The sequence below is a fragment of the Danaus plexippus genome, chromosome 7 (assembly GCF_018135715.1).
Source record: "Danaus plexippus chromosome 7, MEX_DaPlex, whole genome shotgun sequence".
Lineage (NCBI taxonomy): Eukaryota > Metazoa > Arthropoda > Insecta > Lepidoptera > Nymphalidae > Danaus > Danaus plexippus.
The window spans coordinates 561,967-578,891 of NC_083541.1; the positions used below are offsets into that span (position 1 = coordinate 561,967).

The window sequence follows — 16,925 nt, forward strand, 5'->3', positions numbered from 1 at the left end:
ATATTTTTACAGTTTAAACTTATAAAATTGTAACCAATCGTGATATTATCGATTAAAAAGACACTATAAGAAAAGAATTTGAACAAAATTATGTTGCTTTTGAGCTTCCATCAAAACAGCTTTCATCTTTTTTTTACAAGCAGCTGTTTAAATCCCCCGTGCGAGCAAATGAAAAGAGAATGAAACATCGTAAGGAAATCTGGTCTTATAAATTCGAATTATAAGATTGAAATCGCCGGCCCGTCTTAGGCACGCGAGGTGATTAATACCATGTGAGAAGAGGCCTTTGCTCAGCAGTGGGCTCCGATAGGCAGATGATGACATACGTTGTAGTCGGTAAAGTCCTCAAATGTGTTATATTTACAATTATTTAATTATTACTATTTACACATTGATTAATTTGTTTTTAAAAGCAATCATTTCAGCCTTCGATACGATCAAAAAGTTAAAACAATTGGGCTCGTCCGGGATTTGAACCCGGGACCTCTCGCACCCTAAGCGAAAATCATACCTCTAGACCAACGAGCCGATATACTATACTGTACTATTTACATTTTGTTCTCGATGTACAATTTTATAATTTACATAATTCTGCGGTAAAATGATACTTTATATTTCAATGTAACCGTTTCCGAAACTGTGGTATTCTTTATAATATAATTTGTATTATAACAAAGCAAAGTATAACTTATTCAATGTGAATTGAAAACTCACTGTTAAGAGATAAAATAAGAATAAAACGTAAAATTCTAAAGAATTTTAAATAACGTAAAATGTTTACCGTAGCTTAATTTATATTTATTGATAGCAATAAATAAACACTGATATAGGAGGTTTTAAAAGTTATTTCTTTGAGTTGAATCTAGAATGTCGGTTTTTTGAACTAAGTATGTTTCTTGTAATTTTTTAAGGGAAATTAAAGAGAAAAATAATATTTAATTTTATAAAAACAGCAGTGAAACATAAATTGAAAAATTTTCCGCTACATTATAGTTAATAATTCAAAATATAGACACTATTATTTTAAATAATATTTTTATATCACAAAATAGCTTTCACATTTCATAGGTTCAACATTTCTAAAGCAAATAAAAGATAAAATAATTTTAACAAAAACAACGAATTTTAAACTCGAAACTAAAAAGTGAAATATAAATTAATTTGCTACATGATATTTTACATTATTTTATCACATGTTAAATGAATTAAAATTCCGTGTCGTATCATAAAAGAACTTGAAATAGGTTTGGCTGGATAGAGAGGAGCTTGGAGGAGGGCGTTTAACGCGCCTTAGATAGGGGCTCCTTAAACCTACACCTGGGTTTCAAGTCCCAGGCATTGTTGAAGCATCTTTCCCTGCACCGCGATGGACCCGGCAACCGCACTGTGAATCCATGGAATGCTGCGTAGTTTGGTCTCATCAAATTTTCTTGGAACTGAAATTAATAGCATAGCTAATGAATATTTTTGGTTGGTATTAATGAATAACAGCTGTTCTGAAGTCATACATTATGTTGTTTGAGTAGTTTTCATTCTTCAATGTACTTGTTTTATTAAAAGGTTGTTTTTATTTAAAACCTTGATAGTGTAAGTGTACACCAAAATTAAACATTAAGTTGCTAATGTATTACATGATTGGAAGTTATAATCTTAGATAGAAAGGTCATAATATATAAATTAAATTTTTAATATTATATTTTAGTGATTTTCTTATGTTTTATTATAATACATATGGAGCCAATATGTTATGTTAATCATTACTATACAAGGTCTATGGTTTTGTAAGCGTTGTTTCGTGCTTTGTATTTTACAACTTATATAAAAACAAAGAAATAAGGAAGTCTTATTAATTATAGTTAGGATTTTTGAGAATTACTAAGAACAAAGTATTGGAAAAAGATTTTCTGTGAGTCCAGTCCATTCGTGATAATTAACAAAATTCATTATAAAATTATGATAATAATTACCTTAACGCTATCTCGTAAATCCTTGAAATCTGAAATATGAATTTAAATAAAAAATGTTTAAAATGAACATAAAAATGTGTTTTTAGTCTAATATTATAGCGAATCAAATTAAAAAACTGTCCAAATAAGATAATTATCAATTATTTTATATAAAAATTACACGGAAAAACAAAAAGAATATTATAAAAGGAAATTATATTCCAAAACTAGGTATGTGTCTGTGAAATGTATATCAGAGAGTCTAAGGAACTGCACAAATTGCTCGGTGGAGAGACAAAGACAATTCTGAGTGAATATTTGAAAGAATAATCGTAGCGAATAATAAAAATACTCGCATACGATACAATATGACTGAATATAAAGAGATCTTTATTTATATTCACGCAAACAAATAGTATAGATATTGACAATAGCTTATCTAAAGGAAACGAAATTAAAATAACTTGACCTTACTAAATAAATGTAAAATTAGAATACATTTGGTTTTATCCGTGATATAGAAACGAATTCGAGTTAAAAGTAAAAACAATATCTAGATTCTAGAGACTGCCTACTTTAGATACAAGACTGTTAAAACGACAATTAGTTACAAAAAATAGTGAAACACTCGGGCTCATCCGGTATTTAAACCCGGGACCTCTCACACCCTAAGCGAAAAATCATATTCCTAGACCAACGAGCCGGTGCATAATTCAACTTATAAGGATTTGAAGTTGTCGAAACTTTTACAAACTCTATTTTTATTTCTGATTACTAAAGTGCTAAAAAAATTAAAACGATATCCATTTGGTAACTTAAAAAAACTACGAATGATTTTATTTAAAAGAAAATTTTAATTGACTTTAAAAAATATGCAATACTTTTGGTACTTCCAGTTGCTACACAAATAAGTTATATAGTTTGAAACCCTTATCTTATATATCAGAGAGAAAATGTTTAAATCATAGTGAGAACTAAGACTATCGTGAGTATCCATTTGAATGAAACTTATATTTTTCGGTTTCTGCAAAGTAATCGAATCGTCGGGAGTATGTAGTTTTTAATATAATAAAATACGCGTAGTATAATGGGTAAAATATTAGTTTCATTTAAATGTTTAAATCAGTTTTGTGCCAGACGCTGCCACATATATACATATTTTTATAATTGTAAAGTTGATAATGTTCTGTTGTTGAAACTTCTATAATTTATATTGACATAATAATCAATGTTTTTTGCCTTAAACGTAAAAGTCGACATTTTTTTATGTCAGTATTTTTGAAAATAGAACATTTGTTTTGGATTGTATATTAAATAAAAAATAAACATATTGTTATTTTCAAAACAAACCATATATATTTTTAAAAGATTATCTTTTAAGTCCACTAATCATACAATACTAAGTCATAGAATGTCTGTCATTACAATGAAGTGTATTTAAACAGTAGCACGTGGACGCAGCGCTGTGATTTCCCAAAGGACTGAACTCACAGATAATATGTCCATATTACGAACACAAATATAATAAGACTATTGAATGTCATGAAACTTACTTTTCATTTAACTTATAATACTATAACATTTTTCATTTAAACATTTTATTAAAGTGTAAAAATAATCATCTAAAATTAAAAAATTCTAGATTTTTTAAGTTTTAAAATGTCCCGTCATTAATTAAACTTACCTTATTAAGAAACTTAACTTTAATAAGTTTAATTTAATTTGTTGTTAGAAAATTAAAACTAGCTCCACAACTAGGAAGTTTTAAATTAGATTTTTCTGATTTATAATAATTCTTTAAATAAATTTTTAAATGTACGAAAAACGTTCACGAATATATGTTTATAATTTTAATGGCAATGGCATTCAGGTAAAACATTTTAGATGGATGGCTGTTAAACCTTTTGTTTCTGTAGTTTCGGTCATATTTTAACATGTAATAATATTTTCAAAGAAAGACTGTTTCTGCTTATTAGTGCATAAGCTTAAACGACTTCATAACTTTGCATATAAAATAGAATATCTGCTTATTGTAATATAGTGAAACGTACAGGCGTATTTAAAAAACTATTGAGATGAACATTTCTTATGAAATCTTTTTAACACGTGTTCATTTAATATTTTTAGGAAAACACGAATGAGTTTATTTTAAGCAACATCATTTTCGTTTTAATAACACTAGGCTAATTAATTATAGGCTAATTAAAATAAAACTATGTTTTTCGTAAATAACTACGCGATGGAATTATTTTATTTTTACTTTTTCCCAACTTTTCGATTGCTTTACAGCAAACGTGATCACGGGGAAACGAAATTAATCGTCGGGAAAAATAAAAAAGAAAATCACAAATTTATAAAATCCGAAAATCATAGTTTTATTTTAAATAGAAGGTACTCGCGAAATTTTAGATATCAATGTTTAGGTAATAATATTAAACACACTAATACCTACAACAAATCTTGTTTAAAGTTTATGGGATTAGATCATTTAGAGACAAAAATATATATTTTTCTACTCTAAAAACACCTCACTTTTTTCTTATCTGTTGCGTCGATGAAATATAATTTTCTTTATAAAGAAACAAAAGGAAATGACAATTATTAATTCTTTAACAAAAGCTTCAGCTTATGACTTGGAGGAGTTATTTTCTAAAGAGTATTTCAGTCATTTCCTATTTCAGGGCTTCGTTACTAAGACAGACAGCTTATGACAGTCGTCTTATCATCTGAGGTTATTGCAAGCTCGCTGGACAGAGGTCAGACTGCACCTTCCGCAATTCAATTGCCCTTCAATTTCTCTGTTCAATGTGTAGCTAAATATAGAAATTATAAAAATAGTTTATATAGAAATTTTGCAGAGGTATTGAAACATAAACATATTTTTTGACCTTTATGGGCAATTTAGGCAAAATAACTCATAAAGAAAGAATTTAGCTGAAAAAGCAACTAAAGAGAACGGAAATGTAATGTGTGTTGTGATAGCTCTGCTAGCAGCAAATTTCGTCAGATATTACTGTTAGTGAATTAAGGAAAGAGAAACGATAACATTAAAGCCAATCTTACGATATTATTTTTAAGGTCATCAGTAAAAGTGGTTCAATTTACAAAAAATATGAGGGTTCTTCTGAAAGGTGACATGACTAAGGTACTATGAGAGGATATGGTATCCAGAATGGAGGACGTAACTACTGTGACGGTTATTTAAAAAACATTCAAGACAAATATGGTTTGGTTTTGTGAATGGACTATCTGGACCCCTAAAGACGTAATAAGCTCATCTGATATTTAGTGAAACGATGCTGATATCCAGGACAAGAGAGTAAAATAAATTCAACTTAATAGACTGTAAATATTGATTACGCTGGCAATTCATTGAAATTATTGAAGTCCCTTAAACTGGCGGGTCTATACTTATCTTTTTAATCAGAATGTGTGTAATATTACGAAATTTTAAGGATCCAAAGTTCTGCAACGGCAGCAGAATACAGGTCATTAAAACTTAATAAAGGTTATGGTATAACTGACTGTGTTGAGACAGGGTATCTGCCGAAAATCCCATTAATTTCTAATAATCTCGCCCTTTGAAATTCTACGCATTTAGTGCCCTATTAACGTGTGTTCTGCCGTAATACTAAAGAAAACCCAAGGCCAAATTACTAAATACACAGAGGTAACTACTCAAAACTTGTATGTAGCCTGATTTTGTGTGAATTATGTCAGTAATTTTATCACTATCAGGTTGAAAAATAAAATATTTTTTACAACGAAAAATTTTATATAGAGGTCTCTGCCAACTGGGCAGGATATGTGGAAATTAGTTTCGTTGTTACTTCAAAAATATATAACAAATTCGAAAACTTCAGATATACTAATTTAACAAATAGATCTCGTCTTTCATTCGTTACCTTTTCCAGTTGTAACCGCTGAAGAAAAATATGCGTCGAGGTACTGCAAGCCATAAGAATGGGCATAAGCTTCTATTGTTGCAATAATCAAATCAGACGAAGCCCTGGGCGAAAGCTATTGAATTAATCATCATCAAATATCCTTAAAAATAAGATAATAAAATGGATAAACAATTGTTAAGATATTAAAAAACATTTATCACGAAAAATTTTTGTTAAGTGGTAAAAACAATGATTGGACAGATTTTATTTATTAAAAGTAAATTATTATTATTAAATAGTAAAATTAGACTGATATTATAGTTTCGTTAAATATACTTATCGTGACTCTTATTCTCTCCCTGAGACCTTAGAAAGAATTTAAACAATATTCTGCCAAGTTAAAAAAAAAAACATTTCTTGTTAGCATTTGCTCAGAAAATTTATATCAATTATTTTCAAAAATATCTTTTGTGTTTTGTCTAATTGTTAATTAGTATAATTATTAAAATGTTATGAAAGTCACCGAGTATCCTTTGATGATAAGTCACCTCTGGCACAAGGTATATAACGTAGAATATTCCAATATTTTACATATTAAACAAACGCTAAGGCGATAAGAAATTTAATAACGCGACGCTGAAGAAAAAATTACATTTTGTCTTCCGCAGACAACTATTGTCAGGCTTTAGTACCTCCTACAATAAATTTAAGAAATACATTTACAGGTACAAGAAAATTTTTAAAGTTTATTTTGTTTGGACTTTATTAAAACATTTTTAATAGTTGAAAATTTAAATGAGCATTTGGAAATTACATTAAAATAGAATCGGTTTCAGAGAGATAGAGATTGTTCTTAGATTGATTCCCAGCACTTTTTATTAAGATCGCATTAAGTAACGTCCAAAACATATGTAATAAGACGAAAACCTTATCTGTTACTAATTCAACAGGTATACTTTACGATGTTATTGAACGTTGTTATAAAACTATATATTTTTTTATTAAATTTATGTACAGAAGTACGCTGTCCTATAGAAAGGACATAAAAATTGTCATACGCTTAAGTATAAGATTTGATTTTTTTGAAACAAATATATTTTACAGCAAAAACTTTTGTTAGTTTTATACAGAAGCAAAACAATTTCATATATTTCTGCGTAAAACGAAATAAATGAAGAATCTTATAGTATTAAAAGTTAAATGAAAAGTAAGTTTCATGACATTCAATAGTCTTATTATATTTGTGTTCGTAATATGGACATATTATCTGTGAGTTCAGTCCTTTGGGAAATCACAGCGCTGCGTCCACGTGCTACTGTTTAAATACACTTCATTGTAATGACAGACATTCTATGACTTAGTATTGTATGATTAGTGGACTTAAAAGATAATCTTTTAAAAATATATATGGTTTGTTTTGAAAATGATATTTTCTCCGATTTTTTAATCTTATATATACTGAATTATTTATAATTAATTAAAAAAAAGTGTATGTGTGCGTGTTTGGATGTGTTTTCGTGTGTGTGTTTTTCCTGTTTATTTTTTTCTTTCTTTTGTCGACATATGTACTTTGAAATTCGTTATATAGTAATAAAAATCATTACAAAAGTTTTAGACAGATTAAAAAACTTATAAGGGTTTAGCCAGATACAAAACCTTTTAAGTTGCATAGTCGGTCGGCTCGTTGGTCTAGGGGTATGATTCTCGCTTTGGGTGCGAGAGGTCCCGGGTTCAAATCCCGGACGAGCCCTGTTATTTTAATTATTTATTTTGGATTAAATTGACGAATAATTATATATACTCAACTTTGGCGGACTCGTATTTAACCCTGATCACAAAATCAAGTCTTATTTCACATTCACCAAATAATTTTTTATTTTCATACAAGTCAAATTAATTTATTTTACACAGGAAGGGTTATTTTTGTACATCATTAAAAATAATTTACAACATCACATTTATTCGTCAACATTATTTACTTTTTTTTATATTCACTACATATGTACATTTTATATACTTGATATACACTCACATCCGTATACTTCACATGTACTTAAATAAATGATATATTTTCCATACAATTATTTAATTTTCACTTATAATATTACAAACTTTGATATAAATTGGTGATAAAATAATATAACAATATAAATGCCACCATAATTAAGTCATTAATATAAAGGCTTAATTTTTTTATATCACGTCACTGAAACAGGCATATAGTCAGTATGATGTAAGCAGTCCCCAGCCTAACGACGCCTGCAGTACAAGGGACATTTTGCTGGTGGCCGACACATTAAGACTTCAATAATACTCAATTTTGTTCTAAATTTATTTTTCTATACAAATTGACAGTTAGTGAGATAGTTGTAAATTTTTTATTATATAAAATTAGTAAACGCTTAAAATTAATTTACTAAAATTAAACAAATCTTATTATTTTTACAATAACTTATTATTAATTTTCGAGTAACTTTAGATACAATAAAATAAACACAAGAAATCTAAGCAATATAGAAATAACCAATCTCGGAATGTATTTGCTTTTATATACACAGACAAATATAACATAACAAGTAATTGGATCAGAAGAATTGATGTTTGAGGATAAAAACTAAAATTTTCTTATTATAATTAACATTGTTTTTTTTTTTGTAAGTACCAACTTTTTAAAGACAATAACATATAAAGTCTTATAAACTTTTCATTTTAGAACTGTGTAATACAAAAATAGTTTTTTTTTAAAGAAACCTTTATTAATTTATATCGTATAATATTCTGATGTACAAAGACAAACAAATTACAACGTTTTGCCAAGTTGAGAACGAAAAAATGTATCGGTTTAAATTAAATTATATGAACAAATGTTTGGAAAATATTCATATAACATTTCAAGTCTTAATTTAATCGTACTTTAAATATACAAAAATTGATTTTCTTTGTATTTTTTTTTAATAAAAAATTCCGTATATACAAATATGTATATTCCGTAATAAATACGAGACAGTTTAGGTTCCTTTTTTAAATAAGTAGAAATAACAGTTATAAGAATGACTTATACAAAAAAATAAAACAAAATCATTGTTAGTGATTGTGAATCATGTATTTTATCGGCAGATTATTAAGCTAGTGTTGTTCCGTGATAGATTGTTCTGTGATAGTGTTATTCTTTTAATAATACTTTTCCTCTTATTCACTTCGAATTTGTAAATATGCGATGGCATATTGCTTAAGAAAACACCTCAAAAATTAATCATGTATATTTTATGTTAATAAGTAAATAATTGGTATATCAATCAATTTACCAAACCGTTCTACCACGCCCAGGGCTAAACGTATGTCTACCATAAAGTACGCAAACTATCCCGGTCCTGAGCAGATCTTTCTAAAATTACCCTTCATATTGCAGGTCATCCACACTATATTAACCTCACCGTGGTTTCCACTCCGACTGGTTCAGCGCCATCAATTTTATGAGCATCTGAAGACAGAATTAGCTTACTTGCATTTTAGCATGCTAATTCTGCGAGCTTTGTGACTTTAGTTCAATCATATAACACATAATACAAACTTCGCTTATTGACTATGAAACTAAACACCATATATGATCTACATATGTGTTAAATAATTTGATAAGTTTCTACAATCGACAAACGACCAATACTTCTGCTGTAGAAACTGTTTTTATTGTTGTTAATTGAAAAATTTAACGCTATTTACTATCCTTTTTCTTAAAAAACCTACATATAACATTAATTGAAATAGCTCCCATTCTTGTTTCAGCTCAAAGACATTATTATTATTTAACGTTGCTTAGAATTTAACGGTTCACATTTTATTTTATGTGTGAGTCGGTAATTTTTAATTTCTATTGAAAAGTGAACGAGTTATTCTCTACAATTATTTTTGAAATTTTATTGTAAATAAAAACATTTCACAAAAAAGACAAAATCAATATTTAGGTGGTAGAGCCTCGCTGTGGTTATTTTACTGCAGCTCGAACATGGGCTGCCACGACCGGGAAAGTACCACCCTATCACAGAAGATCGGCGTGAAGTAGCCTTTAATGAGAGAGCCGGTTGCCCTTTCTCTTTTCCCACCATTTCCCTTGTCCCACCCGTGTTACAGAGGTCCATAGGCGACGGTGACTACCTTCCATCAAATCGGCCGTCTGCTCGTTTGCCCCCTTTGATATAAAAGACAATATCAAATTAATTGTTTCTTCGGTGATGTAGATGGAAATTATTTTAGTTCATATTTAAAGCAAATAAAACCAGATGTTGTATAAGGTGTTAATAAAGATAGTGGGTTGTAATTACTGGTTATAATGGAAGCTTCAAGCATATTCATTTCTAAAAATAGTTAAACATTATTTTGACAAAAGAAGTGCAATTTTAATATGGGCTCCATTATCAAACAAATAGCGTTGACAATAATTTTTATTTCATTTTTTTCTTCACCCAAATATTAAATGTGACATTAAACGTAGAGTGTCGATGATAAAAGTAACCACAAAGGACAAACGTGGTATTTCAGTAGCTTTTGGATTATGGTTCTCACTATCAAAGTCAGTATATAGTAATGTAATTCATCGAGACAGTCATTGTGTACCAAATAATTTATTTTAACTATATTACCTATAAAACTGAAAAAAAAAATAAGGACTTAGTTTGAGTATTTTAAATTGACGTATCTCTTATTTTTCCAGTATAACAAAAAGTTTAAAGTGTTATTTTATTTTCGCCACCTGTTGCTACTTGCTGTAACTTTGTTCTAGCGAGTGATTCTATCAGCTTGTTGGGTGGCAACGAAGCGGAAAGATTGTTCGCTTAAAATTAAAATCAAGCAAAATTTCTTTCAACTATTTAACTATTATTATCTTTACATTTTAAATTTCGTCAGAAGTAAATACATATATACATGTTTTTTTTGCTTCTTTTCTTTACTTGCTTTTATATTCTGACAATTCTATGGATCTAAACAACATTAATATGGGACTAGTAACCTTGTATCATATAGTGATATGCTCAATGATACTATAAAATTTAAAATTGACAAAGGTTCAGTTTTATGATTTGTATAAATATATAAAGATCGTTCGTTACTACCCCTGTATCTTAAAGCATAGTGTTTACGACGGCCTTAGCAGCGGTCACCACCTTTTGTGCATAAAGTTTACATAAATTATTCCGCAGCTTCAGTAACCCTTTACAATAAAGTTCAACAGTTTGTTTAGCTCTAGTATCCATAAATCTGCAAAAAATGTGATATCGACTAAAAATTACAAATATCACTAAGTTATTTTTTTTTCTTTTTAGTCCATTATTGGATCATTTAAAAAAATTACGTCTTTTTTTCTTCTGTAATTTTCTTCTGTAATTTTTGTTATTTACTAAAATTTAAACAAAATGATTCTTTAAAATTAAATTTCTAAAATATCAAAAAATAAAAAAAATGCTTTCAACAAATTCCAAAAATAAAAACCGTATGTGTAGAATTTAATTTCAAAATATTTAAAATAATTGCATTACCGAAGTTTCTCTTAAGTTATACATGGAAGCCACAAAAATACAAGATGTAAATTATTCTCCAGCGTAGCAGTATTAAATCTCTCATCGCCTTAGCTGTGGCTTATTATTTCTGGAATATTAGAATATATTATGTAATATACTATGGAGAGAAGCTTATATTGAAACGCCTGAATTCAAGTGTCCTGATGATCATCATTTTCTCTTTGATACTACTGCTCTGACTTTTAAAGGATATTTCGATTATAATATAAGAAGGAATTTTAATATCTTTGGAAATTAAATATCAAAGTGACATGTGCTAAGAAGGTACATTTAAGTTGAAATACGAGGAACAATGTGTCGTACATTTGAAATATTTGCGTGAGTTTATTGTTATATTTTTGTATTAGAGATAAAGATAGTCGTAATTATATTTATCATTTTGAGAAACTATACCACACATCAAGAGCTTACAGTTAGGAGTACCAAACATTTAAAGATATAGCTATAAAACAGGTTTTTATAGCCTCTATTGAATGAAGTAGGATCTGATCTTTTTATTCGAACAAAATCTATATGTCTAATTTCCCACGAGGTTATGATGCATTTATAGAAAATACGATATTAAAGTTCACATATTGTTAGACTGAGTCTGTATTAAAGTAAGTCATTTTACAATTCAGATTCTATGACCACTATCGCATCTGTAAACTTTGTTATACACATTTGTAATATTATCATACCGTTTATGTATATTTTTTGTAAATCTAATTTATCTTCAGTTTTACTTATTTTAATTGAAAAACCTGAATGATCTAACTAGAACTTAGAAAATAGAAATAATAAATTATTAACAGATTTTAATTTTTAATTTACTTGTGTGAAGTAATCTAATTCCTATCAATTATCAAATCACTTCTTCTTCTCCCTGGCAATTTATCCCAGCATTAGACAGGGTCTGCCTTCCTGCTCAAACTCCTCCACTTTGCACGGTCTTTAGCATCCTCGGTGGTAAGTCCATTGCCTCTCATATCCTGCTTCACGGATCAATTATCAAATCTAAGTAATGAATATCACTAAATTTACAACATTTTTGTTATGTTCCAAGTGATTTATCATAGTATTTAGAAAATAAAGAACATGAAAAATATATTTTTAATAGGTTATAACTACACTTTTTTTTATTTACCACTGACGCCAACCCTGCAGACAGTCCACCTGATGGACAGTGTTCATCTTCACTCAGGAAAATTTGCAAAACACTCAATTATTTGGAGAAATAAGGAAAAGTAGCTGCATTTCAACAAATTTAGAATATTTTAAGAAAACGTGATATCGGCTCGTTGGTCTAGGGGTATGATTTTCGCTTAGGGTGCGAGAGGTCCCGGGTTCAAATCCCGGACGAGCCCAATTATTTTACTATCTATTTTGGAAAGGTTTTGCTAGTACATTTATAGTTAAAGGACATTTTCAGACCAAAAGTGTCTCTTAATTAATTATATCTAAAGTTTTTTCGTGTAATAATTTTGATGAAACTAAGATTTTCACGCACGAAAGGCGGGCCTTAACCTCTAGTACACGACGATACGTATAATAAGAAAAACCAAAAAACAGAATGAAATAAATATTTAAGGGATGAGATACCGCATACAAATAAGGTGTTTTCATACATATCATGGTACAGAACCCTTCATTTGTCAGTCCGATTTTTTTTGTACTTATTATTTTATTGTATATCTATCAAAAACACTAACAGATTATAACAAAAATACATATGTAACTTGGACTGCTCATAGAGCTACCCATCATCTTTTATCAGATATGGTACTGTCTCTCCTGATTTTTATGGCCACTAAGAAAGATAAGTGAGTATTCGTCACTAAAACCTAAACGCAGAGCTCATTCTGTTGCTTTTAAAGGAGTACCCTGGACTATCTTCCACACTTATGATCAGATTTTGACCAAATTTTTATTGGACCACCCTGAAACTCTAGATTTGTCTGAAATATTATTAGTGTTTTGTTAACTGTCAGATCCATTAGGAATTTGCATGTAATTTAAAAATATTATGTTATCGGAAGATTGTAAACGTCAAGTCCATAGAAACATAGATGTTGACAATATTTGTAGTGAGGTATACAACATATGCCTACAATTTCTTGAGGAAAATGTTCTATCATTAGGTGGCCGTTTATTGAATGAATATAAGCTACTGCAACCAACAAGGCCACTTGATTTAGGGAACAATATATTATTAAAAGAGACTAATTACAATACAGATTTTCTAGCCAAATTCGTTAACGGCTATTAAGACACTTTAACTATGGAACCAACACAAGCACACGACACAATAATAAATTTAAGTATTAACACAAATGCAGGACAACTTTACTTGCTCCAAAAAAACTTTACCCGTGATACCTAGGGTACTTGTTCTGATGGAGTACAAGCAAGCCTTAAAAAGTTTATTTTGTGGTCCTTCGTAAAAACTATTAATTTGATTAAAATGAGATAGTGATTCGAAGGCTGGCATATTTGCGACCTGTATGCAAAAATAGAAAATGGTGGACATCCTACCACAGATAGTGTATTTGACATCCCTAAAGATATGTGTTCATTGGTGAATACTGTCGATGAGCCAATACAATAAATTTATCCATGTATTTCCGATATAAAAGAGAAGCCTATGGAATGGTTTTGCGAACGAGTTATTTTTACCCCGAAGAATGAATAAGCAGTATCTATTGATTGACACTCAATGTCATATAGATGACACTATTAAATACCCGATAGCATTATTAAATTCCCTAAAACCAGCTGGTCTATCATAACATAGGCTTCCATTGCAAAAAGCTACAGCCGTAATGTTGCTACATAACCTGAAACTGCCGAAATTATGTATAGGCACAAGGTTGCAAGTCAAAGCCTTAAGAAGAGGTGTTCGTCCAGCGCATTTCTCTTATACCAAATGATCTTCCATTTGAATTTAAGCGCTTTCAATTTCCTTAGAAAGTTTGCTTTTCAATGGAGATAAATATATCTGGATGTTTATTGGCTGGACGGCCCCCCAAAAAACATTTCCACGATGGCCAGTACTGTGCTTAATAGTGCCAACAGGTTCCAGCGACTGTCACTAAACCATCCTATCGCCGTGTCTTCCTCGCCCTGTTTAAATTCTCATTATTATTTTCTTTTTAGACTTTGATATTGTTCTTTTATCTTTTCTAAATCTTTATGTGTACTTATATTATAAAGACACAATTTAATTTTTCAAATGTTTGTTTACACATGTATTTGTTAGACCATGGAAAAGGCAATAACTAAGTGAAAAATTCAAATTCTACCGCAAGTTATTGTTCCACACGGATGAAGTCGCGTGCAAAAGCTAGTTAAATTACACATATATGGTACATATTTTTTTAAATTCATCTATTTAATTTAACTTTTTATAATAGTAGTGAAAATTAAAGGTATCAGAACAGTAACGTTTTATTTTATAATGGATGATCTTAATATAATTTTCCACTTTGTTTGCTCACAGGGATTTTTTTTTAAATGTCAAAATTAGGAAAATAGATTGACCTTAAGTTAACAAAATATTAGAAATCTTCACAATTTTTTATTCAGTACACCATTTTATTTATGTTTATTTACACAATACTTTTGTTTTTTATTATGAAGTAAAGTTCATTAATTGTAGTTTTTTTTTTAAATTTAGAAGTAATATATTAGGGTACCATCTTGTAAAAATTTGCTTCAATTTTTGTGTGGGAGATGTGTCGTTGTTTACAAATCAGTAAGTTTTAATGTTTATTTTTTAATGAATATGTGAATATTTTATTTATATTGAGTAAATGTATGTAATCAATAAATTTGTGGCACTCCCATTATTGCTGGAAACCAACACAATGTACAACAAAACAAATTTTGTAACACTTAGTTTGTTTTCGACAGTTTCAGGTCTAAACGGAATTCATTCCGTAATTCTGTTTACAGTCATTGAAGAGGCACTAGTGAAGTTTCCAAGTAATTAGCGTAGTGACTTTGTCCTTTAAGTTTGTTAGCTCTGTCTTACTTTAGATTGGTATTGTATAAGAAATATTTGTGAATGTTTTGTTACTAGCCATCTTCTTATCTATAACAATTATGTCGCTTGAAGCTAAATAGTGTATCAAACCGCAAGTGTAAATAAATCATCCTATAGATGCTCAATTTAATCGCCTAAACTCTTTATAGTTGAATTACTTATGAGGTTTAAATACTTTGTTGGTTATGTATTGTTAATATTTAAAAGAAAAACTTTAAAGACCTCAAATAAAAAATAAAATGAAAAATCTTCTTTTACAATGACAAAAAACCACTTTTCTGTTTTGTGTAAATTGTTGGCGAGAACAAAGGATTTGTAACTAAATGGGACAACTTTTCACTGAAATTGTTTGAATTAAGTTTAAGTTACAAGTGATTAGTTTAGTTAAGTTCGTACTCGACAGGCTCGTCCTGCTTAATTTCTTGTAGACATTTCAACTTCGTAATGAAAAATGGGTTAGTATTTTGTGGTAACTGGCAATTAACTGAGTAAACAGTAAATAAATTCTTGTATGTACGATAAGATAATGGCTGCCTAAAATTCCAAGGCTGTGTCCGGGCATCAAAAGTAGTTTCATCAAAATTTTTTTTAGTCTGGCGTAATAGGCTCTCTTCAGCTGATTTAAAATCTTATAGAATAGAAGTAGAAAAAAGTCATCATCAAACGCCGGAGATAAATTACCACAATCATGGCTGGTCACTTACTCCACTTTCATGAATAATATCAACTGTATTAAATTAATGTTGGATTTAAATATATTCCGCAAGTCACTCAATGATAAAGTCGTAGGGGTCGGGCAGTGTCTGCTAGGATAGCGTACTTCTCAATGAAAAGAAGGGAGACGATACTTCCTTACGCTTATCCAAGTGTATACTCCTTAGAGCTAGTTTTCATTATGTTTAAAAATTCCATATATTCAGAGATGTGTCTGTGTTAAAGAGGCATCTTAATGGAAATATAAACGAGTAACAAGTGCTTCTGGTAAGTTTAATCATTTATCGGTAGTAATTATAGAGGCGGGATCAAATAATTTTGGATCAATGGAGACTCTTGCAAATATGAAGAAAGAGATGTGACTTTGTAAATATCAAATCGTGTTTTTTTCAGGAACTTAACAGCAATTCTAAGAGATAGTTCGTGAAATCGAAAAGTATTATAAGGATTTATGCTCCTCCCAAACACCAACATCTACATTTGTCGAAAGCTTCGAGCAATCCAAGTTCTTGATTGACATGTCATCTAAGTGACCAAGAAAAATATTACAGAATCTGGTCTAATACACGCAGATATAACCTCTCCAAAATTTACTATTAATTAGATAAAATGCACAATTTGAAACTCTACTAAATAAATTAATAAATTGTATAAAAACTACATAATCCCGACGTTTCGGTTACTTTGCAGCAATTATGTAGTTTTTAAATAATAAAATCCGCGTAGTAAATCCGAATAACACTAGTTTCATTTAAATGAATACTCGCGAAAATCTTAGATC

General features: G+C 29.4%; 3 non-coding genes across 3 annotated transcripts; 2 read left to right on the forward strand and 1 right to left on the reverse strand.

Annotated features, from left to right (window-relative positions):
- Positions 1-456: 456 nt before the first annotated feature.
- On the reverse strand, positions 457-528 carry Trnap-agg (transfer RNA proline (anticodon AGG)). The gene has a single exon. It is a non-coding gene; the product is annotated as a tRNA-Pro (tRNA).
- A 6,983-nt stretch (positions 529-7,511) lies between these two features.
- On the forward strand, positions 7,512-7,583 carry Trnap-ugg (transfer RNA proline (anticodon UGG)). The gene has a single exon. It is a non-coding gene; the product is annotated as a tRNA-Pro (tRNA).
- Positions 7,584-12,680: 5,097 nt separating this feature from the next.
- Positions 12,681-12,752, forward strand: Trnap-agg (transfer RNA proline (anticodon AGG)). The gene has a single exon. It is a non-coding gene; the product is annotated as a tRNA-Pro (tRNA).
- The last annotated feature ends 4,173 nt before the right edge of the window (positions 12,753-16,925 follow it).